Source organism: Cervus canadensis, chromosome 17, assembly GCF_019320065.1.
Source record: "Cervus canadensis isolate Bull #8, Minnesota chromosome 17, ASM1932006v1, whole genome shotgun sequence".
NCBI lineage: Eukaryota > Metazoa > Chordata > Mammalia > Artiodactyla > Cervidae > Cervus > Cervus canadensis.
Window position 1 is genome coordinate 35,925,622 of NC_057402.1, and position 26,104 is coordinate 35,951,725.

The following is a 26,104-nucleotide window of genomic DNA, read 5'->3' on the forward strand; positions in this document are numbered from 1 at the left end:
AGCTACTTTGGAAAACAGTTTGACAGTTTCTTGCAAAACTAAGAGTGGCTTACCATCCAAATCAGCAAGCATGCTCCCAGATATTTACCCAACTAATTTGAAAACTTATATCCACCAAACCTGCACACAAACATTTACAGCAGCTTTATTCATAATCTCCCCAAACGGGAAGCAACCAAGATGTCCTTCAGGAGGTGAATGGATAAACACCCATACAATGGAATGTTATTCAGTGATAAAAAGAATAAAGATACTAGGCCATGAAAAGGCATAGATAAATCTTAAATGCATATTGCTCAGTTATAAAAGCTGAAAATGCCATGTACCATGTGAGTTCAGTTATATAGCATTCTGGAAAAAAGTTAAAAAGAAAAAAAAGAGTGAGTGAAAACATCATTAGTTGCCAGAAGCCTGGGGGAGCAGGCAGTTGTAGGAAAATGAAGTACAGGGGCTTTTTTAGGGCACTACAACTATTTTGTATGATAGTCTAAGGGTGAATATAAGATATTAAGCATTTGCCAAAATCTATAGAACTTTACAACAGAAAGAGTGGACCTTAACATATACAAAAATTTTAAAACTCACTTAAAACCTCAAGGATTCCATGATTAAATATAAAATGTGACAAAGTTGCAAATAAATGAAACAATATTACTGAAGGGAGTAGAAGAATAAAGTGCTACCCTATGTAGCTTTGGAAATGAGTGGAACCTCTAAGACTAAAACACAAAAAGAACTATATCCATAAGCACTATACTTTAGTTGATAAAGTTCATTTATACAGAAGGCAGGATATGGAGTAAGAATTCTGAAACTGATATATAAGTATTGGAAGTCAGGTTTCTCACAGTCATAGTGTACAGGTAAGCAAGAAGAGGCTAGAACCATCCATGTGGTAATGGATTAGAGCTGGAGACAATAAGAGTTCATGTTTAACTTCACATAGATTACAGATGGTTACATATAGAGATGGTTATACAGGCATACCTTGTTTTATTGCATTTCACAGATAACTGCATTTTTTACGAATTGAAGGTTTGTGGCAACCTTGCATAAAGCAAGTCTGTAGGTACCACTTTTCCAACAGTGTTTGCTCATTTTGTGTCTCTGTGTTACTAATACATTATGGTAATTCTTGGTGTATTTCAAGTCTTACACCAGAAAAAAGATGATGACTCTCTGAAGGCCCAGGTGATGGTTAGCATTTTTTAGCAGTAAAAGTATTTTTTAAAATTAAAGTATGTACATTATTTTTTAGATATGATACTTTTGTGCACTTAATAGACTGCAAGGTAGTGTAAGCATAACTTTTAAGTGCACTGGAAAACAAAAAAATTTGTGACTTTGTTGCAATATTTGCTTTCTTGTAGTGATCTGGCACTGAACCTACAATGTCTCTGAGGTATACCTGTAGGTATTTGTATATGTATACATATATAGATAGATGTAGATCTATATCTAATTGCTCTGTCAGCTGAGAGGGCCTAGAAGCAATGAAACCCCAATAGCAATGACTACACCTAGTGTGCAAATTTTGGTTTCTAATACCATTCTCCATTAAGAGGAATCAGGGCTTTTTGGAGACATGGTTGATTCTCCCACTGGGGTAGGAAATACACAGGATGAGTCTAGAGCATGTTGCAGTGGCCAAAAAAAAAAAAAAAGCAAAAACATATTAGCAGGAGTATACCAAAGGGACAAAAGAGCCAATTGAAAGATCTTCCAATGACCAAAGCTATAACAGTTTGAGCAACAAAATAAAGTAGTATTAGGTTAAAACCCCAAGTGTAAAGTAATGCCTCCATAGTAATATAAGCAAATGATTAATGTTGACCTTGAAGAAAACTAGACAATCCCCCATAGAAGAATTCTAAATAATTTATTTAGCCTTCCCACCCTCTGTGAAGTGGGACGTAACTCCTCACTGCTTAAGTTGAGCTGCTCATGGTGACTTTTCTCCAAAGAGCACGGCACAGAAAGGGTGACATTGTAGTGCCCAAACCGGACAAAGTGTAATGCCAGGTGATCATGTTTAACATCAACAGCGATAAGTCATATTGATAGTATGTACCCCTGATAGGGTATCATACAAGTGACACTTTGGTTTTCCTCTCTCAAATACTTTATCCAAGCCTAACCATGAGAAATCAAGTCACACAGAATATCTGACAAGTAATCCTCAGAACTGTAGAGTTCATGGTAGGAGGTTGAATGGTGATGCTCCTCAAAAGATGTATCCATGTCCTAAGCTCCAGAACCTGTGAATGTGATTTTATTTGGTAAAAGAGTATTTGCAGATGTATTTAAGTAAGGAATTTGAGATGAGATCATCCCAGATTATCTGGGTGAATTATAAATCAAATGACATGTCCTAATAAGACACAGAGGAAAAGACACACATAGACCAGAGAATAAAGAGGCAGAGAATTTAAGTGAGTCAACCACAAACTGAGGGATGGCTTTAAGCCACCAGAAGGTAGAAGAGGCATGGAATGATTTTTCCTGAAGGCTTTCAGAGAGTTTGGCCCTGCTGAGACCTTGATTTCAGGATTTGTCTAGTTGCTCAGTTGTATCCGACTCTTTTACAAGCCCATGGACTCTACCTCACCAGGCTTTTCTGTCCATGGGATTTTCCAGGCAAGAATACTGTAGTGGGTTGCCATTTAGGGCTTATGGCCTGTAAAACTGTAAGAGAACAAATTTCTCTTTTTTTAAGTTGTTAAGTTTATATTAATTTGTTATAGCAGTCGCAGGAAACGAATACAGTCATCAAAGACAAGAAAAGTTTGAGAAGTTGTCACAACCAAGAATAGCCTCAGGAGACATAACTACCTAAATGTAATATTATATCTTGGATGGGATCCTGGAACAGAAAATGGATAGCAGGAAAACTGAGAATATCCGAATAAAGTACAGACTTTAGTTAATAATATTCATATTGGTTTGCTAATTTTGACAAGTGTCCCTTAGTAATATAGGATATTAATAAGGGAAACTGCATGGAGGACACATGAGAACTCCACTGTCTTCACAACTTCTCTATACATCTAAAGCTGTCCTAAAATAAACAATGTATTTAAAAAGAAAGAAAAAGGAAGAGGCAACTTTCCAGGAAATACAATGAACCCAGAATGTTCTACTCCCAGAGCAAGTGTCTCCTTGCTGTTGTAATTATGTGCTGGGGGAAGCTTGCCTATTAACAGAACTCCGCTATTTCTTTTTTTATTTTTATTTATTTATTTTTCCCGCTATTTCTTAAACAGAGCGTGTAGTCAGCCTTGTTATTCAAGGCAGATGAGGCTACTGGGGAAACAGACCTATCCAGCTACAGAGGGAATCAGTGCAAGTCACCCATTCTAAACAAAGTAGCCCCTTGGCTTTCTTATTGCTGTCCTTCTTTCCTTCCTGAATAATTCAGTCTGGGAGTCATGAGACAGGACCTGGAAAGGTAGATGTGCTAGGGCTTCTTGAAGAAATGGCTGATTCTAGGGCTACTGTAGCGAAAGAACATAACAAGATATGCTGGACACATCATCCTGTGCCAGAAAGTAAGGAACTGCTCACAGAGTGAGGGGTTGTAACTAAAGGATACAGAAGTCACCTTCAAGAGGCACTTGCTGGCTGATCTTAGAACACAATGAGCATCAGAATAATATCCTTATCAAATTATAGCCTATTGAATAAAATAGAAATTTGTAGTGATGGAATAAATTAATGGAGAGAAGAAATGGAAATACAGAAATAGAAATACTGAATTACTGTGATTTTTTTATTCCCCCCAAATTGCTGAAAATGTTCGTTTTCTCTCATGTTGCTAATTCAATATGTAATCACAAGTAAACCAACAATACATCTTTGTTCCATATTTGTCTAGTTTAAAATTAGCTAGATAATTTCTAGTAGCTAGAATCTCTGACAGAAGTACAGTTGTTAAACTATTTTAAAATGGCTGAGTGTTCCTAAAAACTTTAAATTGAAAACCTAAAACAATAAAAATAACTGCCTCCTTGGAGACCATGTGTCTAATAGTACCTTAAAATTGTAAACTATAGTGCTTATGTTCTTTGGATGATTGAAGTACCTGGAATATAGTAGGTTTGATAACTAGTTGCTGTGAAATGAATGTTGAATAATCTAAAAAGGTTGAAAAAGACTGGCATTAATTTCTCACTGAGAAAAAAGAAATGTCATTCTCATATTATTCAGTTCTTGTTTTCTACTCAGTAGAGAATTTGGGATATGATACAAATGAAAGGTACTCATGTTAATCTTGAAATCACACAGAGGGAAAAAACCTAATCGTTAAATAGCAAGATCAATTTCATTTTCTTTGCCACAATTTTTAAAAAATGTAGCATGCAGCATAGCTGCAGTTCTCACTGCCCATTTTAAAAGAGACTTTTAAAATCTATTACCATTTAAAAACCTCTGTTACTAAGTCTATGATGCTGCCAGTGGCTGGTGGCAAACTGGAGAGTGATTGACATGGTATATTACCTAGTTTACTTTCTTAGATCATAGGAGAAATCCTTTCCAGCTCATAGATTTTTTTTTTTTTACATTGTTATATCCCTGTGGCTGCCAGGAAAATAGAAAATTCTACCTATTTATAGCAGAATTCCTTCTTTGCAACCAGTTTTCTTTTTCCTCAAGCCATCCTCCCCAGCCCAACTCACAGTCAATATTATGAAAAGATTGGTATATCTGAGCTTGTAAAATCTGAAATCTCTCTGCAGTCAGCCCATCCAGGTAAACAAATACCTTGAGGAAATGACAGTAATGTCATGTAATAATTTCCTGTAGGAGCTGAAATATAGGAAAATTTTTTCCTATAGGAGCTGAAGTATAGGAAAATGTGAAGCAGTATCACTGAGACTTTTGAGGTAAAAACGCAATATATTTCTTTTTTTCCATCCAATCCTCAGATTTCATGTGCCTACAGATTTTAAAGAGTTACTGAGACATTGCACTAAGAGAATCCCCTGTGAGAAATATTTTCACCTGCTTGACCGGGACTATTGACAGAGTGATTGATTTCCTCCAGGGAGAATGAGCTGTTATGTTAGCTGAAGTGACAAATGCTTTGGGGACATGGCATTCACAGATGTTAGTAACACATTCCTTCGCTGTGTGGCTAACAGAAGTTTATAAGAGCATACATTTTTTATTGCAGCTTAGAGTGAGTTTGAAATGAGAATTTTTACTTCACTTACCATTTGAAGCAGTGGAAAACGTTGATTTTAAGTGCTTCTGTGAAATATGTGCTTTTTTCCTATGAATGGCTGAAGTACTTCTCCATAACATCCATCAAGTCAGCTATTCCAAGAGCATCCACATTCTGTGTGTATCCTGAGAATTTTAAGAGACACAAGTCATACTAAACTCTTCCAAATTCAATTTGATATCCTAACTGGGAATGACAGTGGAACATAGTCTAGACCTTTCAAATCTGCATTTTTTACAGCTGATTACTTCTGATTAAGTCCAATTTTGTCCATTTTATACTAGGCTGGAATTTTTATCTTTGGTTTCAGAATATGACAGTGGTTGGTCTCCTGGTGCATTCTCTCTACGGCAGTACCTGAGTGAGCAGTACCTGGTACTTTAGGCCAAAGTTCAAAGTGTGTGTGTTTATGTAGGTTCATTCCTCGCTCTCTTCCTCTCTTTCCCTCTCTTCCTTCCTTCTTCTTTTTATATTTTCTTCTTCCAATGACATTTATATTTTCCTTGTTTCCCAGTGGGTCATTTACACTTCCCTCTCCCCCACCCTCACCCTCCTTTTAATTTTTTCCATTTTTTTATTGTGCTAAAATACATTTAGCATAAAATATACCATCTTAACCATCTTAGGTATACAATTAGTATTAAGTACGTTCATAATATTGATGAACTGTCACCATCACCCATCTCTGTAACTCCTTCCATTTTGTAAAGCTGAGACTCTTTACCCAGTAAATAATAACTCCCCATTCACCTTCCCTCACCCAGCCTCTGGCAACCATCTCTCCATTGCTTTCCAGTTCTGTATAACTGGAGTCATACAGTATTTGTCTTTTTGTGACTGACTTATTTTACTTAGAGGAATCTCTTCAAGATTTACCCATGTTGTAACATGTTGCAGAATACCCTTCCTTTTAAAGAATGAATGATATTCCATTGTATGTATATACCTTGTTTTATTTATGCATTCACCTGTCAGCGGACACTTAGATTGCCTTCTCATTTTTTCTTTTATTAGTAGTGTTGCTATGAGTGAGTATACAAATATCTTCTCAAGACCTTGCTTTCAACTTTTTGGGGTATGTACCCAGAAGAAGAATTGCTGGATAACATTCTATTTTAATTTTTGTGGAACCATACTGTTTTCCACAGGAGCTCATATCATTTTAAGTTCCCACCAATAGTGCCAAGAGTTTCATTTGCTCCACATCCTCACCAACACTTGTTACTTCCTATTTGTTTTTTCAGTAGCAACCATCCTAATGAATGTGAGGTGGTGTCTCATTGTAGTTTTGATTGATTTTCATTTCCTAAATAAACAGTGGTGTTTAATTTCTCATGTGTGTTTTGGCCATTTATATACCTTTGGAAAAATGTATTCAAGTTCTTAGCCCATTTTTGAACCGAGTTGTTTGGTTTTGTTGTTGTTGAGTTTTGAGAGTTCTCTATATATTCTGGAGATTAATCCTTTATCAAGTACATGATATGCACATATGCAGATACTTTCTCCCACTCAGAGGGTTGTCTTTTAACTCTGTGGGTAGTGTTTTGATGCACAAAATTTAAAAATTTTCACAAAGTCCAATTTGTTTATTTTTCCTTTGGTTGCCAGTGCCTTTGTTGTTATATCAAGAAATCACTGCAAGATCCAATGCTGTGAAGTCTCTGCCCTATCTTTTCTTCTATGAGTTTTATAGTTTTAGGTTTTACATTTAGATCTTTGGTCCATTTTGAGTTAATTTTTGTGTACGGTGTTAGGTAAGGGTTGAACGTCATTCTTTTGCATGGTGGATATCCAGTTTTACCAGCATCATTTGTTGAAAAGACTGTCACTTCCCCCATTGAATAGTCTTGGCACCCTTGTCAAAAATTGTTTGACCATGTATACAAAGGTTTATATTATGTTTCATTGGTCTTTTTGTCTTTTTTTATGCTAGTGCCATACTAGCATTGTCATAAATTTTAAAACCACGATGTATAAGTTCTCTAGCTTTGTTCTTCTTTATTCAAGATTGTTTTGGCTCTTCAGAGTCCCTTGAGAACTCATATGAATTTTAGGATGACTTTTTCTATTTCTGCAAAAATATTATTTGAGATATTGATAGAGATGGCACTGAATCTATAGATTGTTTTGGGTAGAATGGACATCTTAACACAACTAACTTTTCCAGCCCATTAAGATGGGATGTGTTTCCATTTATTGAGCTATTGCTTATTTTCATTCAGTGATTTTTTTTTTTGTAGTTTTCAGTGTACAGGTGTTTCATCCCTTTGGTTAATTCCTATTTTATTCCTTTTGATATTACCATAAATGGAATTGGTTTTGTTTTTTTCTTTTCGGATGTCCATTGTTGGTTTATAGAAGTGCAATTGATTTTTTTTTAATGTGTTGCCTTTTATTTCTTTCTTTTGCCTAAATTACTCTAAGTAGAACTTCCAGTACTGTGTTGAATAGAAGTGGCAAAAGCTGACATCCTTCATTTATTCCTGATCTTAGAGGAAAAACTTTCAATATTTCACCATTTAGTGTGTTGTTCCCTGTGAGTTTTTTTTGTATATTGCTTTTGTTATGTTGAGATTAATTTCCTTCTGTTTTTAGTTTGTTGAGTGTTTTTATCAAGAAAGAATGTTGAATTTTGTCAACTCCTTTTTCTACATTGATTAAGATCATATTTTTTCCCCCTTCTTTCTGTTAATGAGCCTCCCACCCCGTGGCTCAGCAGGTAAAGAATCCACATCAATCACTTGTCATATGTTGGATGGTCCTTGTGTTCTAGGAGTAAATCTAACTTAGTCAAGATGTGTCATCTGATTAATGTGAATTTGGTTTGCTATTTTGTGGAGGATTTTTGTTTCACTGTTCTTTTAAAAGAGATTGGTTTGTCATTTTCTTTTTTGTAGTGTTTTTCTCTGGCTTTGGTATTATGGTACTGCCGGCTTCATAGATGAAGTTAGGAAGTATTTCCTCTACTTTGATTTTTGGGAATAGCTTGAAAAGGACTAGTATTAGTTCTTATTTAAATGTTTGGTTGATTTCACCAGTGAAGTCATCAGGCATAAGGCTTTTCTTTGGGGAGAAATTTTAAATTACTGATTCAATTTCTTTACTGTAGGTCTACTCATATTTTCTATTTCTTTGTGTTTCAGTCTTGGTAGGTTTTATGTTTCTAGGAATTTGTCCATTTCAGGTATGTGTTCTAATTTGTTCACAGTACTTTTTTATAATCCCTTTTATTTCTGTAGAATTGGTACTAATGTCCCTACTTCTACCTCCCACCCCATGGCACAGCAAATAAAGAATCCACCTTCAATGCAGGAGACACAGGAGATGCCGGTTCAATTCCTGGGTCAGGAAGATACCCTGGAGAAGGAAATGGCAACCCACTCCAGTATTCTTGCCTGGAAAATCCCACGGACAGAGGAGCCTTGTAGGCTACAGTCCCTGCGGTCCCAAAGAGTTGGACATGACTGATGACTAACCACAGTGTCCCCACTTCCATTTCTGATTTTAGTAATTTGAGTCTTCTCTCTTTTTTTCTTTGTTCATCTAGCTATATGTTTGTCAGTTTTGTTGATGTTTTTAAAGAACTAGTTTTTGGGTTCATTGATTTTTCTTTTTTTCTCTACTTCATTTATCTCTGCTCTAACCTTTATTATTTCCTTCCTTCTGCTAGATTTAGTTTTAGTTCTTTTTTTTTTTAGTTAAGTTATAAAGTTAAGTTGTTAATTTGAGATCTTTTCTGTTTTTAAATGTAAGCATTTATAGCTATAACATTTCCCTGCATTCCATGAGTTTGGATATGTTATGCTTTCATTTTCATTTATCTCTAAGGGTATTCTAATTTTCCATGTGATTTTTTTCTTTGATCCATTGGTTGTTGAAATGTGTGTTGTTTAATTTCCACAAATTTGTGGATTTTCCAGTTTTACTTTTGTTGTTGGTTTTTAACTTCATTTGTGGCCCAAAGTATGGTATGTTCTGGAAAATGTCCAATATACACTTGAGAAGAATATGTATGTATATTCTGTTATTGTTGGTTAGAGCATTTGGTATTTGTCTGTGAGATGTAGTTGGTTTATTGTGTTAAATCTTCTATTTCCTTACTTACCTTCTGTCTGGTTGCTCCTGTCCATTATTATGAGTGGGATATTGAAATTTGCAACTATTATTATATAATTGTCTATTTCACCTTTTGATTTTGTCATTTTTTTTCTTCATATATTTTGATGGTCTGTCAATAGGTGTTTAACATTCATAATTGTATCTTTCCACTATGTTGAACCTTTTATTATTTTAAATATAGTATCCTCTTTTTTAAGAGAAAATAGTGTTTTAAAAAGCAATGAATCTTTAAGTTAATATATACTTCCTCCTCCATCTGTAAAGTTAGATATTTTAAATAGTTCCTCATTATAAATGTATCACTTATAACTCTTATTTGTACAAACATTGACAAATAATTTATTCTTTATATCAAGTACTTCAAAATTCTTATTGGAGAAGTATTCACTGTTGAAGTTTTAGCTGATAAAGGTATTTTTGCAGATAAAACAGGAAGAGAAACATTGTGTTTCTCCCTGATTAAAAATAAGAATCAAAGTTGTTGAAACTGAGTGAATGTCGCTGTAAAACATAAGCTCATTCTCTCTGTTCTAACATTTTGGTTTCTTATTAAATAGATGTTCCTCCTGTAGACATAACTGTACAGTAAGAACTCTGACACACTGTTGGAATTTTCTAGTTCTGTTTATGACCTAATGATGCTTTATGCAGTGCTGTGCTGGAATTCAGTGGCCTACAATCTTAATGCAGTTTTTTTTTTTTTTTGTATTAAGATGAGTCAGTTTTCAGTATTAAATAATTCCTTGGTAACCTACACAGAGAATAATTTCTGCTTAAATGAATCAGGAAATGGTAAGCCTTTAATAATAAGCTTAAGGTATTTGAATGTTTGAAAAGTGAGAGTTAATTAAACAGACTTGTCAGAAGGTTGTATTTTTCTTCAAAGCAGCTGTTGTCTCCAAATCCAATAAAAGTGAAGATGCAACAGTTCTTACTAATAATATTCCAAGGAGACTTTATTGGCTTAAAACTGTCATTTTTCTCTTCTTCAATACTGACCACTGTTTTTTTGTTATGTTTATGCAATACTTATTATAATGTAATGTTCTTTTATATGAGGAAATATACAGCTTAATAAAAACCTGGAAAACAGGCCATTGAGGTTTTAATTTATTAGAAATAGTTCTCACCACCAATGTTGCCTGTGTGTATGAACTATAAGGTCACCTTGAGGGGTGTTCTTTATAAGCTCAATCAGGGTTATTAAAGCCAGAAGAAAATTAATATTCAATGCTTCTACTGTTTTATGTCTCACTTGACTTAACTTATAAGTGCTTTAGGACCTTGGCCTACTTTAGTACTATTCATTTGTTGGTAGTAATTATTAATTGATGCATTGGGATTTGATGTCATCTGTTCTTGTTAACTAGTTTATTTTGTTTTTCATATCCTGCTTTGTGTGTATTATAGAATTGCATTGAGACACCAATTTTATTTTTATGAAGCCTTCTTTCTTTAATACGTGCAGTTATTAGTTTACTTCCCTATAGTCATGAAAGAAGCAGGGCCAAGTCCAGAATCTCATCTACCCTTGGACTAATGCCCAATATCCATACTAGATATTGATAGTGTTTAATTTTTAATTGATACTATTGGTGTGCCGGATGGTGTATCACTCTGCATATATTACATGAGAATTGTAAGTTTCCTCTCAAGACTTAACAGAACCACTTTTATAATGCATATGTTTATAGTGTTTTATATATTTTAGTATACATTTATATTATTTGTATTTACTTTGTCCTCAGAATAGCCCTGGGAAATAAACATTATTATTTAGGTAAGCTGAGTTTCATCATGATTGAATGTTTTGCTTGTACAGAAATTCAGTTCTCTTCTTGACTCCTTGTTAATCCTCTGTTTGGTTCTCTATGGAGAAAGCAATAATTATAAAATATTACATGATTATAGATGTCAAGCTACTGTAATACTAATAATCTGTTTTTAGTATAGCAGTGGTTATTTTTAGAACACTTTTTATTATATTACTTAACAAAAAAAGAAAATTAGGAAAGCAGAGTTTGTGTTATGATACTTGCCACTGTTTCCTTTATTAGACTCATTTGTTCATTAGCTACAAAGAACCTATCTGTGTGCCAGGTACTGGATTGGTTGCTAAAGTACAAAAATAGTCTCTACCCTCAAGGAGATCAGGGTATTAAGACGCTGCTGGATGACCCACCAGCCATGGAGAATGTCGTATAAGCTGAGTGTGCTGAGGTCACTGAGAGAAGCCTTTGTTTTTCCTGTTAAAGAGGTAAAGGTGGGACTGACGCCGTCCTTTTTCTTGCCTTGAATGCAGACGTAACACCTACATGCACAGCAAACAACTTTGAAGCAACAAATCAACACAATTAATGGAGCAAAAGGAAAGAGCCTTGGTCTTTTTTTAAAATTTTTATTTTATATTGGGGTATGGTTAGTTTATAACCCACAATATATATATTTTAAAAACCGTTATACAGCTTAATAGAAAAGCAAACAAACAACCCAGTCAGAGAATGGGGAGAAGATCTGATTAGACATTTTTCCAAAGAAGATATTTGAATGGCCAAGTACAGGAAAAGATGCTCACCATCACTAATCATCAGGGAAATGCAAACCAAAACCGTAGTAAAACATCACCCACACCTGTTAGCCATTACCAAAAACCAAAAAATAGCAAGTGTTGGCAAGAACATGGAGAAAAGGTATCCATTATGCACTGCTGGAGGACATTTCAATTAGGTAGTTATTATGGAAAACAGTATGGATATTCCTCAAAAAATTAAAACTGGAACTATCATATAACCCAGCAGTTCCACTTCTTGGTGTTTATCCAAAGGAAACAAAATCACTATTTTGAAAATATATCTGCATCCCAATGTTCAATGCAGCATCACTTACAACAGCCAAGACTGTTGTATGGAGACAAGAGATCAAGAGATTTTTTTAAAAAGTGGCATGTATTCAATTAAATATTATTCAATAACAGAAAGAAGGAACTCCTGTCATTTGTAACAATATGGATGAATCTTCAGGGCATTATACTAAGTGAAGTCAGACAGACAAATACCAATACTGTATGATCTCACTTACATGTGAAATCTGAAAAAAAATCAAAAACAAAAAGATGAAACCAAAGCCATAGATACAGAGAGGAGGTTGATGATAACCAGAGGCAGTGGGTGAAATGTATAAAGGAAGTCAAAAGCTACAAATTTCCAATTATAAAATAAATAACTCATGGGGATGTAATATACAGAATGGTGATTATAGTTAACATTACTGGATTTGAAAGTTGCTAAGAGATTTTTTTAACCAGTTATCTTTTATTGGGTGTTAATTCTCCATTAGTCTATGAAAGGATTCGGGGTGCCCGGCGGGTATCATGGTCAGGAATGCAGAGTGTGCCTTCTTTGGTGGGACTCTCTTGGCTGCTCTCGTTTAAGAGCCTTGTAAGAACAGCCACAGTTGAAAAGCATGTAAGCTGCCAGCACCATAGAAAGGCCAGTGACACTCCCATTTTTCATGTTGAAATACTTGTTGAAATATCGGTAATAACCTCTTTGAAATATTCCAGCAACACCTTTAGGGATAAAATCTCACAGTAGTGTCCAGCTTGGCAGCTCCCTTAATTTGATATCGAGGAGTTTCTTCTCCTTTAGTGGTACAACTGACGCCATCTTGGAGTCCTGACTGTCTGCTCCAGTAGGAACTCTTCCCTGTTGAGCAAGGATTAAGGCACATACAACAAAAGGCCTTTCCACGGCCTTCATAGACTTTCTCACCACTATGAATTCTCTGATGCAGAAAAAGAGATGAATGTTTCCCAGATACAAATGTTTTTCTGTCACTGATTATTTTATAACTTGAATTCAAATTTGTATTCCACCTTCTTGTTTCTTCCCCTACAACCATCCAGGGGTCTTTTCCTTGCTCCAATAACACAGTTATGTCTGGTTGAGGAATGGAATGGCCCTGTGAGGCCAAGTTGCTATAGTTCTCCATCATCCTATCTTGGTATGGTTTCTTCTGAAGAGGGTCAAATTCCCACTCATGAGGAAAGAACTGTGTAACCACATCCCTAAATGTTATTGGCCCATGGGCCATGGTTTTAGATCTACAAGAGCTGATCAGTCCTCAAAATTCCTTTACCAGATAAAAAACAGAGTCCAGGAAACCTGGACGGTCCCTCACAGACTCAGGCTGCCTCTGACACAGTTGGTTCCATGGCAACCTACTAGTTTCTTGCTTAGATGGATGCTACTCACAGGCCATTGGCATCAAGGAGCAGGAAAACACCCGAAGTGAAAGTCACCTGTTCCAGTATAGGAAGTGCCATCTCAGAGCCTTGGCCTTTGTTGAACATCTTGAGCCTCTGTACCAACCCTTGACTACCTATCTCTAGACTTCTTACGTGGGGGAAAAAATCATTGCCTTATTTGTTTAAGTCACACATAAGTCAAGTTTTCAATTGTTCAGTCCCTAAGTCATAGCCAACTCTTTGCGATCCCATAGATGGTGACATGCCAGGCTCCTCCGTCCTTCACTGTCTCCTGGAGTTTGCTCAGGTTCATGCTCGTTGAGTTGGTGATGCCATCTAACCATCTCATCCTCTGCTGCCCCTTTTCCTTTTGCCTTCCATCTTTCCCAGCATCAGGGTCTTTTCCACTGAGTCGGTTCTTTGCATCAGGTGGCCAAAGGATTGGAGCTTCAGCTTCAGAATCGTCCTTCCAATGAATATTCAGCATTGATTTCCTTTAGGATTGACTGGTTTGATCTCTTTGCAGACCAAGGGACTCTCAAGAATCTTCTCTAGCCCCACAGTTCGAAAGCATCAATTCTTTGGCACTCAGCCTTCTTTATGGTCCAACACTCACATCTGTACATGACTACTGGAAAAACCATAACTTTGAACATTTGGACCTTTGTCAGCAGTGATGTCTCTGGTTTTTAATATGCTATCTAGGTTTGTCATAACTTTCCACCCAAGGAGTTAGTGTCTTTTAATTTCTATTCACTTACAAGCAAATTCACTCCTTCTCTCCCTTCCTTTTCTCTTCTTCTCTACTCCTCCTCTCCACAACCCTCACATTTTCTTTTAACTTTCCTTTAATGGATGTTTAACACGTACTCTACAGTACACAGTGATACAATGAATTCACATCACCACCCAGCTATAATAGTCGTCAATATTTGACTAACCTTGTAAATTCTCACACTTTCTCTGTTAATTTCACACTTTCTCTGTTAAATTCTGTCCTCTGTTACAGAACTTAAGGAATTCTGTAACAAAAGTATGTGAAAATACTGTGGAAGCACAGACAAGACTGACTAACTTGGCCTGAGGTGGAGGGAGAGGCTTATCAGGAGAGACTTCACATAGGACGTAACATCAGCAGAAAACTTAAGGGCAAATAGAAAATGGAAGAAAGAGGATTGCTAGTAAAATTTAGAGCATTTATAAAGGGCCTTTATGATACAGTCAAATAATGGGAAATAAATTGTTGTGGCTAGAATATAGAGTTTATTAGAGAAGAGTGTCAGTACGTGAGTCTAAAAAGATGATTTGGTGCCAAGTCATAAAAAACACACATAACATACCAAGAATTCTCAAGCTCGTCTTACAGGTACCAGGAAGTGAAGAGTGTAATTAGGTTTGAAAAAATAACACTGACAGTAATATCATCTGTGATTCTGGGGTAGAAGATAGAGGAGACAGTAAACTTTACCAATGGTCCAAATGATAGAGAGGGCTTCCCTGGTGACTCAGATGGTAAAGAATCCATCTGAAATGAGGAAGACCTGGGTTCGATCCCTAGGTTGGGAAGACTCCCTGGAGGAGGTATAGGAACCCGCTCCAGTATTCTTCCTTGGAGAATCCCATGGACAAAGGAGCCTGGCAAGCTACAGTCTGTGGGGTTGCACAGAGTCGGACACAACTGAGCAACTACACACAACAAATGATAGAAAGGCATTTAGTGATAATTGTGGTGGACTTGGGCAGGGGAGATAACTTTACAAGGTATTTCAGAGGAAGAATGAACATGATTTGCTCCCTGGATAGGACGTGGAAGAGAGTCAAAGTCATCATGACTTGAGGAGAGAAGATGGTACCATTATTGGAGAAGTAATATAGCAGAAGACAGGATTAAGCAAAGTGCAGAAGATGAACTTGGTCTTTGAAGTCTGAATAGATAGAAGTCTGAATGCTGATAGAACATTCAGGTGGAGGTATCCAGGGGGCCCAAAGGAAACATAGGCCTGGTCCTTAGGAAAGTTTCAAACCAGAGAGTCCCATAACTTGTCTTTTCTGCCACATATGTCATTTATCACATGTTCATATGTGTGTATGTTTACACACACATATATGTAGATATATATCCACATTTGATCCTCATTATTTATGGATTCCATATTTGCAAATTCATCTACTTGCTAAGATTTATTTAAACTCCCAAATCAATATTTGTGCTGCCTTCACAACCATTTGCAGACATAGGCAGAGTGGCAAAAAAAATTGAAATGCCTGATGTTTACATTCTCAGCTGAGGTTGACATCTTGGCCTCTTGTTTCAACTCTCATACTATAAAGAAGTATCTTTTTTGCCATCTCCTTCGTGCCATGTTTTTCAAATTTTTAATGCTTTCTTGGTGGGTGATTTCACTGATTAACCTGGCCTCTGGGTTTTGTGCAGAAGTACTGTGTAGTGTGCCTAAGCACAAGAAAATTGTGATGTTACTAATGGTGAAAATATGTGTGTTAGATAAGCTTTGTTCAGTCATGACCTAAACTCTTGGCTATGTGTTTGATTTTAATGAATCAACAGTACATATTAAATAAAATATCTCTAAACAGAAGTACACATTAAAAGAAGTTACCTATTGATAGGTTGATAAAATGTTGTAAGCAGAGGCTTGTAGAAACTTAACCCTGTTTTCCATTTCCTAGAAGCGATGGAAGTATAGCATTCACCAGTTCAGCGTTCGCAAAAACTTTACAGAACATAACTACTGCACATAGCAAGAATCAACTGTGTGTGTGCAAATCTGCTCCTCTTTTATGAATAATCCTTGCATGTGTACAGTTCAGATATTAGTCCCAAGTTGTGCTTGAGATTATGATCCCAAGAAATGTATATCTCTCTTTTCTTGTTAAAAAAATAAACCATGTCAGACAAAAAGTTTGCTTTTGCAGATGGATGATTCCATATTCCCTCAGCCAATAGGTTTTTCATAAAATGAAATATTGCAGAAACATAGGTGACACTGACTGACAGAATCTAAAAGATCATCTACAGCACACTGGGGCATAAAATGTTTGTCAGCATCATATTGGTAGGCTGCCAGTTTCTTTTATAGTGATGCTTTCTCTTTAGCAAACCAGCAATATTTTCAGTCCCTATTCTCTTAGAGAAATTTATTTTTACAGTGGTATTCATGTGTGTGGGGATTTCATAATCCAAGACTAGTGTTTGTGCATTCATATCTGTCAATTTGCTTGAATACAACAGCCCAAGAGAATTTTTTAACCTTTCATTCATGAATGTTAGTTCATATCAGTAGGGGTGTTTTAAATGACAGGTATGATGTGAAAGTGAGAATCATCCATATCTTCTGATATAACAGAGTTATGTTGCAAATTCACATTCACGTCTCTCTTTTTAAATTGTCTACAAAGCTAAAAGCAGGGAATTTGCATTTACAGTCAAGGACAAGAAAACATACAACTCCACGCAAATGAATTTTAAGCTCCAAAGTACTTCTGTGCTTGTTTACATAAATCTGTTTTCTAATCACCTCTCCTCTTGGTATAGAAGATGTGCCCAGGGTTGTTATTACCTTATACATATATACTGTCAAGTATATAAAATAACCAATCAGATGTCCACTTCAAGATGCTTCAGTTTAGGGTGGCTGGTTTACTTGTTCTGTTTATTCTTCTAATGTGATCCTCTTCTGACTGTTGTGTGGTTTTTCTAGTTATTGTATTAGGATGAGTCATACCTGTTTTTACTGCAAGCAGTAGATTTTGTGTCATGAAGTACAGTTCGGAAATAACAGCATTTCTTTCTCTTATTCTTAGTAGATAACCTTAGTTTTTACTCTTCATATGAGTCTACCTCATACATCTGTTCTTCTTCTGTGTTATAACTAGTGTATTTAAGTTTCAGGATTGATATTCTTGAATTCTGCATTCAGAAAGCAGGGTATTTACAGTTGAATTCCTCTGTGAATTGATGTTGAATTTTCTGTAGTTTCATTTTCCACTGCTGATTTGGAGCAACCTAGTGTTCCAATATTAATGATTATTTAAGGAGATTGACTAGCCCTTGAACTAACTGAAAGAAAGTCTGTGTTACCTTGTTCCAATTTCAGTGAACTATTGTGTATGTAGAGATATGTTATAATTTCAGGATTTTGTGTAGAGTTCTTCAGTACTAAGTGGGAATACCTTCTCAGACTTATAGCAATGCAAGAGATTAACTAAAAGATGAAAATATCTTTCTCAATTAATATCTCCCTAGTTGAAGTACAGGGTAGTATCTATAAATGGGAATTAAATCATATAGTTCCAGAGAAAACTGTTTAAAAATCTTTGGTGATTTATTGGTTGTGTCTCTAAATCATTTTATATTGATGGCTACATTTGTGAGTTTATATTAGCTGTTTATTATCCTCCAGTCTTTTCTTACATGTGTCTCCTCTACATGTGTCCATTTCCATCTCTGTTTTACTCACTCAAATACTTTAATTTCTTTTCTTCAACAATCTGTGAACAATCTCTGCTTGTATCCCCAGATCAAGACTTTTCTCTAAAGAAGCACTGAAATTGACCTAGTTGCCCTTCTCACTGGCTTTGTATGTATAAATTATTTGCTCTTTGTTGTTAGTTTGCTTAGTTTCAGTTCAGTTTAACAAAAATCTCCTGAGTGCTGTTATGATGATGTGTGAGCTTAGTGGGGCAGGAAAGTGTACTCTGGAGGCTTCCCAGAGAAGGTGATCCTGGACCTGAATCTGGAAGAACAAGTAAGAATTTCCTATTTGTGGAAGGAGCATAAGTTTATATTGCCTAAGAGAACAGCGTGAAGTTTGACAAGTAGTTCAGTATGGCTGTAGTGTGATGAAGTGGGAGATAGGAAATGAAGATGAAGAGATAGGCATGAGCCAAGTCATGGAGGGCTTTCTGTATCATATGTGGGCATTTGTTTTGTGGATGAACTTGGACTTTATCCTTATCCTGTGAATAATAGCTTTTGAAGAGTTTGACAGGTGTGGCAGGATTTTCATTTTAGAGTGATCATTTTAATGGGAGTATGGTAAATGGCTTTGAGGTAGGGTAAGAGTGCATGCATAGAGGAGAGTACACCAGATAGATTACTGATTTAGTCATATTGAGAGACAATGCCCTGGATTTGGATACCATTAATAGGGGTGAAGTTGAGGACATAGACGTGAAAAGTGTTTAGAGTAGAAATGAATCAGACATTTAAAGTAATTGGTGAAATGTGAGATTACTGTCAGACTTTGATTTAAGTGTCTAAGTGGCTGTGGTGCTGTTAATAACCATAGCAGGGAATTTAAAGAAGGAATAGATGTTAGGAAAAGTTTTTGATGTATTGTACTTATAGTACTTTCAAGTGGAAGCATATAGAAAGCAGAATATAGGCATATGATGCTCAGATGAAAGGTTGGGATTAGAGATATTCATGTGGGGATCCTTTCAGTCCTGGTTGGAGCACAGAGAATGTGGGTAGATATGAAGTAGGCAAAAAGCTGAGCCCTCAGGGGAAAGGAATGGAAAAGAAAATGGCAACTCACTCCAGTATTTTTGCCTGGAAAATCCCATGGACAGAGGAGCCTGGCAGGCTACAATCCAAAGGGTTGCAAAGAGTCAGAACGACTGAGCAGCTAAACAAGAAAGGGAAAAGGGAAAGAGGAACCCAAGGCAGAAACTGAGCAGGAAAAATCTCTGTGTCTTGGCTTGAAAAGAGAACACAGGAGGACAGCTTTATCCTTTTGTATCCTTGGTAAAACCTTGAATAATATAGTATAGATAGTTTGTAAATGTTTGCTAGTTATTTTATTTAGCTGGAAAGCATCTCATTTACTTTGAGATTTTATTTGATATTTTACCTAATTCCATGACTTGACAAGAAATATGTTAAAATTCATATCATTTCATGAGCACCTACTGTGTACCTTGCTTCTGCAGCTGTGCTGTGCTCAGTCGTATCCAACTCTTTGCGACCCCATGAACTGTAGCCCAACTATAATGCCAGGCTCCTCTGTCCATGGGATTTTTCAGGCAAGAATACTGGAGTAGGTTGTCATTTCCTCCTCCAAGGGATATACCTAGGCACTGTGTTATAGGATTTTATCATTCAAATAATCCTACAAGGGTAGGTTTTATTATTTTTCCATTTTGTTTTGAAGAGCCTGAGAATAAGAAAGATTTAGTGCCTTTGTCAACTTTTTCACGTGCCATGTAACTCCAAATTTCCTTTTCTTAACTATCAATGATGATCTATTATGTGTTTAGGCCAAAAGATCATTTGAAAGTCTCCTATTCTGGTTCCATTGTGATAATTATTCTGACCCAAAGGCACTGATTTATACTAAATTCTGCCTTGTCAGTCTTATGTAGATTGGTATGGTAGTTGGACATGTCTTTGCTCCTGGGTGCAATACGGCTTTACCTAATTCTTTTTATCTTTCTGGGGCACTATTTCTTTATTAGTATTAGCAGTTTGCGTTAGATGACTGCTAAATTGCTTAAGGTTGTAAAACCTTTAAGTCCATTATTTTGAAAAATTCAAAAACAGAGGTTGCTTAGCATCTACTAACAGATTTTAGAGATTTACAGGGTAAATTACTGGGCTTCATGACTCAACTAAAATTGTATGTATAATATGATGCATGTATGTGCCTTTTTCTGGGCGTGCAATTTGTAGCTTTCATCAGATTCTCATAGTTGTGTATAATACCTCACCACTCACCCTTCACTCAAAAGATTAAGGCATATAGCTCTAGAAGCATCTGTACATACTGCTTTCTGCAATCCTATCCTGACTAGTTAAGTCCTCTTTAACAAAGTATTGTTATTCATTGAAAGTAATGTTTGAGGTAAGGTTACTTTTTTAAGGGCTTCCCAAGTGGCTCAGACAGTAAGGAATCTGCCCATAGTATGAGACTTGGGGGTTTTCTTAAGGCTATTTAAACCTATAGTATTTTCTAAAGTAAAACACCTCTTGGATATTTTATCTATTTTAAAAAGTCCATTAAATAGAATGAGTATTGTGGTAAGTACTGCCGTATGGTAAATTTTAAAATGCTCAATTTTAAAGTCTGAGTCAACTGACCTTCACTAACACACATTTCCCACGTTGCATCATCCTGTAGGAAAAGAATAATTGAGGCCCATTCCTAAGGAAAGAAAAGGAAGCAATGACATAATGCCTACAGTTGGTGCCAGTTAAATTGGGTTTGTACTTTTTCTTTTCTTAATGTAACATGTTTATTCTAATCTTGAGTCTCTCTCTCTCTTTCTTTTCAGTCTCTTGCCTTATTCTAGCAGCAGATCTTATAATTTTGAACTCTGCCTTAGTATGGAAGAGACAGAGATTAATAAGACATGCCCCTTTCTAGGTATTTGCCATATCTGTGAATATGAACAACAGAATGATAAAAAGCTAGATAAAAGTCACATTTCCAGATAAGAAGCTTGAGAGGTCTGGTAAATTGCTCAAGGTAAAAAGCTAGTATGTAGTCAAACCAGAATTCAAATTCAGATTTGTTGACTCTAAACCCCATATGCCTTCCATTTTGTCACACTGCTCCTCATTTTATTTAGGTTTAGTTGTACAACTGCTTGTAACTGAAGTGGAGGGACCAGGACCCCATATATTTAATTTAATAAATATTTCTGATAAAGTAAGAGGAGAGGAAACATCCTCTATTCCCCTAAAGTTTAGGAAATTAGAGAAGGAAAATAATATTTGTACAGCACTTAGTATGTGCCAGGTACTGATATATAGGGTCTTAACATGAGCTAGATCATTTAACATGAGCTAATTCAGAATAACCAGGTGACATACTTGGTATTATCTCTGTTTTAAAGAAAAAGGAAGAGGTTGAAGCTCAGGGAAATAAATTGCCCTGAATCACATAGCTAGTAAGTAACAAAAGCAGAATTAAAACTCTTTATTGAGAAAGGTTAGATAGGGTTTACATCATACCTATTGACTTAAAATTGAATGTCACACAAATCAAGTGAATAGCTGGACAGTTTGATCTAAGCTCCTTTTGCGGTTTGTGTCATTTGTCAGTTCAGTTCAGTTTAGTCACTCAGTCTTGTCTGACTCTTTGCACCACATGGACTGCAGCACACCAGGCTTCCCTGTCCATCACCCGTTCCTGGAGCTTGCTCAAACTCATGTCCATCGAGTTGGTGATGCCATCCAACCATCTCATCCTCTGTCATCCTCTTCTGCCTTTAATCTTTCCAGCATCAGGGTCTTTTCTAATGAATCAGCTCTTTGCATCAGGTGGCCAAAGTATTGGAGCTTCAGCTTCAGCATCAGTCCTTCCAATGAATATTCAGGATTGATTTCCTTTCAGATGTACTGGTTTGATCTCCTTGAGAGTCCAAGGATTCTCAAGAGTCTTCTCCAACACCACAATTTAAAAGCATCAATTCTTCAGTGCTCAACTTTCTTTATTGTCTAGCTCTCACGTCCATACATGACTACTGCAAAAACTATAGCCTTGACTGTACAGACCTTTGTTGGCAAAGTGATGTCTTTGCTTTTTAATATGCTGTCTATGTTGGTCATAGCTTTTCTTTCAAGGAGCAAGCATCTTTTAATTTCATGGCTGCACTCACCATCTGCAGTGATTTTGGAGCCCAAGAAAATAAAGTCTCTCACTGTTTCCATTGTTTCCCCATCTCTTTGCCATGAAGTGATGGGAACAGATGCCATGATCTTCGTTTTTTGAATGTTGAGTTTTAAGCCAGGTTTTTCACTCTCCTCTCGCTTTCTTCAAGAGGCTCTTTAGTTCCTCTTCACTTTCTCCCATAAGCGTGGTGTCATCTGCATATCTGAGGTTATTGATATTTCTCCTGGCCAAAAAAAAAGTCATTTGTAAACATTCTTAATTGGACTGTTAACAGTTAAATCATCTTCACCAAAGTAATATTTACATTTTCTTAACAAGCTTTCCATTTTAGCTTTCCATTCCAGTTTGTAAAGGTAATTGTCTAAACTGTGGTGAAGACAGTTTAAATTCACAAAACAGTGAACGGCATCACATGATAGAAGGGATTTTGAGGTAAGAGTCTGGTCTGTGTCCTTCCTGCTCCCAACTTTCCTACTGACTTGTGTTATATACCAGTCTCTTAGTCTACTTTTGGACTCGTTTTGTGAGATGAGAGGGTTGAGTTAATTGTTCCCTAAGTCTCTTACAACTATGAAATTATCCCAAGAGTAAATAGATTTTTTAATGTGCTTCATATGTAAATATCAATGCATTTTTAGAGATGAGACATCTTTAGAGATCATCAAACTGAATCCTCCCATATGATAGATGTAGAAACTGAGACCCTTACATTTGTATGATGCTTTAAACATCCAAAACTCTTTCACCTACCTTAATCTCACACAAGCTTCATCATAATCTTGTACATTACCTAGCATCATCATTATTGTACAAAAGAGCAGTTGAATTGGTCTAGGGTCATACAGCTGAGCCTAAACTAAATAAGTGACTAAACCTAGAGTTTTCTTTTTTTTTTCTTGCTTTAGTGGGATTAATTATACCTTTGTGATGAAGTCTTACTGCAGGAGAAAGTGAGATTTAGTGGTTTATGAAATAAATCCAAGCAAGAAAAACAAATGTTTCCCAGTATAAATGTAGTAATGACTACAAGCAGTATAAATAGCAGGAACAAAGAGAGAAGGGAATGGCAAAAACTCAGATCTGCATTGATTTAATCTTTGTTTTCATTTTTATCCTGAATGAGGAGTGGGTGTAATGGACTTTTAATATTTTTGTATTTGTCAGTAGTGTACTATTTGAATTGCTTTATCCACAATGAAGTAGTTCATAGAGAAACCATACTTCATAATCAAGTACTTAATTCTCCTAAAAGAAAAGTAGGAAACGAGAGGGTAACAGGTAGGAAGGCTAGGGGTCTCCAAATGGAGGAAATAGGCTGCAAGTGTCAGACATTTTTTATCTCTCTCTTAATCGGCAGGAGAAACAAACTACAAGTGTCAGATTTTAGCTTCCTTGATAGCTCAGTTGATAAAGAATCCTCCTGCAATGCAGGAGACCCTGGTTCGATTCCTGGGTTGGGAAGATCCCCTGGAGAAGGGATAGGCTACTCACTCCAGTACTCTGGCCTGGAGAATTCCATGGACTGTAGTCCATGGGGTCTCAAAGAGTCAGACACGACTGAACGACTTTAAATGTAAAAAATAAATTGTAAATTACCTAAGGAAAATTTAAGACAGTTAATTCAAAAGGATATAAGGCAAAGGAACAAAAATATGTGTGGGAAGCTAAATTTTACTGAAAATCATTTCATTATTTTATTGCCTTTAGTGATGTGAGCTCAGTTTTCTTTCCTATTTCCACTTGGTAGTTTTGGAAGCATTAACTGTTCCCATGCCAGTGATCTTGCTGTACAGATCAATAGATTCCTTTACTTTGGTAGCTTTCTGTAAACAATATATATATTTTAATTAGAAAGAAAATTATATTAAAACTAGTTTATGGATGTTAGTCGTTATTCTTTTACAGTTCTGGTCCCCCAATTGTCCTTCCTTAAAAGTAGGTAGTTTTCTAGATTATATGGTGTGATGGTGCTTTCTCTGTGGATATGAAAATTTGGTCATTAGTAAAAATCTCTTTTTTTATTTTATATTAAATTTTTTAATAAACTATTTCATAGAACTAGTAAATGGAGGATCTTCCATATGTTTTATCAAATGAAGAAAACAATAAAGGATGTAATAGATGCATAACAAAATTTAAAGCAACATTAAATAAGATTTTACTTAAATTAGAAAAGAAAATTTCTTCTTGAAATCTTTCTTTCCTTAGGAGTCTTTAATTTGAAAGATTCTCTTGTCCCATGAGCTGACATTTCTCCCACATGCCCTTTGCTACAGAGCTCCACCTTTTAGCTAACTCCCATTTTAATACCATCAGATCCAGGGTATTCAGGGAAATGGCATTTGAGGAAAACTTAAATTCTCAGTGTTGTATCTGACCTCAAAACATGTGCAAGGGTATTTTTCAACCATTGCTTTTAAGATTCTTTAAAGGAAAAAAATGAAAAGACCACTTTAGAATACTTGATATTCAGTTTTTATTTTGAGATATCTCTGGAACTAGTCTCCTAGAAGCTTTAAACATCTGACATAAACAGTTTTTTATTGAATTGTACCTGTTATAAGATGACTCTATCTTGCTTACCCAGACTACAGTAAGTTTTAAGGACTACAATTAGCTTCTCATTGGCCAGTTCTGATTTAGTGGTCATAATAAAGTTATGTTTAGCTGAGGGCTTAGAATTATTTTAAGTGATTGGACTTTTTTTCCTGTGATTTGTCAGTTTCTTTTGTTTGGCACTAGGGTTAAAGAGCCAGGCTTCCAGTCTGATGCCTTGTTCATTTTAAAACATTCTCTCAGTACAGGAATGGTTGAAAAGACATGGGTTTACTCCATTAAGCTTTTTAATTTCTTAAACTACTTCTATAAGAAAATAGGGCTCCCCAGTGGCTTGGTGGTAAAGAATCTGTCTGCAGTGGAGGAGCTGCAGGAGACATGGATTGGATCCCTTGGTCAGGAAGATCCCCTGGAGGAGGGCATGGCAACGCTTTCTAGTATTCTTGCCTAGAGAATCCCATGGACAGAGGAGCCTGGTGGGCTGCAGTCTATGAGGTCGCAAAAAGTCAGATATGACTGAAGTGACTTAGCACGCCCATAAGTAAATTATTGAAACACTTTTTTTGCAGCCTTGTTTAGAAATTTGGTAGCACTAAAAAAGTGTTCTGCCACGATATTGATTCAATATTAATGTAGATTTGCTTTCTTCTATGGAGTTTAGTTTCTGTATCAGGGTACTTTCTAAGAATGAGATAAGTTCTTATAGATGTATAGGAATTTGAGGAACTCTCAGATCCTTTTCAGTGTCATCTTTAGTAAATCTGAGGATGGCAGTGAGGGAAATACAGAGATATTGATTTGTGTGTGTGTGTGTGTATTTATATGTGTGATCTCAACACTGAGGAAATTCAATAAAGTAAAATTTGCATCTTCCTTAAAGGTTAACATAGCAGTGGAATTATAAGGAAATATTAATTAGCTTTCCTTTTCCAAATGTACTGCTGTTTAACAGTTATATGTACCTCAGGACTTATTTTATATTTTAGTATATATCTTAAAGAAGTAAATGAATTGATTCATGTTTTTTTAAAGGAAGTGTAGGTGATAAAGGAGAGTTACAGAATCTGCTGACCTATATTTGTATTATCAGTTCATCTGTAGTTGCCTGGTATTTGGATTTATTAGAGAAAAATAGTATCAATCAAGCAATAGCTAATTGAATACTTGTTGGTATATATGTGTGCCACTTTTATTTTTCTTATTTCTCAAAATGAGAAGATTGGATGATTTTTCTAAGTATTCAAAAATTATTTGTTGGATATAACTTGTTGAAATAAATAATCATTTGTTCTCTAGTCTTATTTCTTTTATAAAACTCCATCT

At 35.9% G+C, this 26,104-nt stretch overlaps 1 protein-coding gene and 1 pseudogene across 10 annotated transcripts in view; one reads left to right on the forward strand and one right to left on the reverse strand.

The window, feature by feature from the left end:
• The window catches only part of PEAK1 (pseudopodium enriched atypical kinase 1), a 307,119-nt gene that overhangs the window by 120,097 nt on the left and 160,918 nt on the right, over positions 1-26,104 (forward strand). For 6 of the 10 annotated variants that reach the window (XM_043489511.1, XM_043489513.1, XM_043489507.1 and 3 more), the window contains one exon: positions 20,729-20,810. The exons of the other annotated variants lie outside the window; for them this stretch is intronic. The gene's annotated coding sequence lies outside the window, so the exon portion shown is untranslated. The remainder of the gene's footprint in view (positions 1-20,728; positions 20,811-26,104) is intronic. 10 annotated transcript variants of the gene reach the window in all.
• Positions 12,718-13,008, reverse strand: LOC122454934 (annotated as a pseudogene).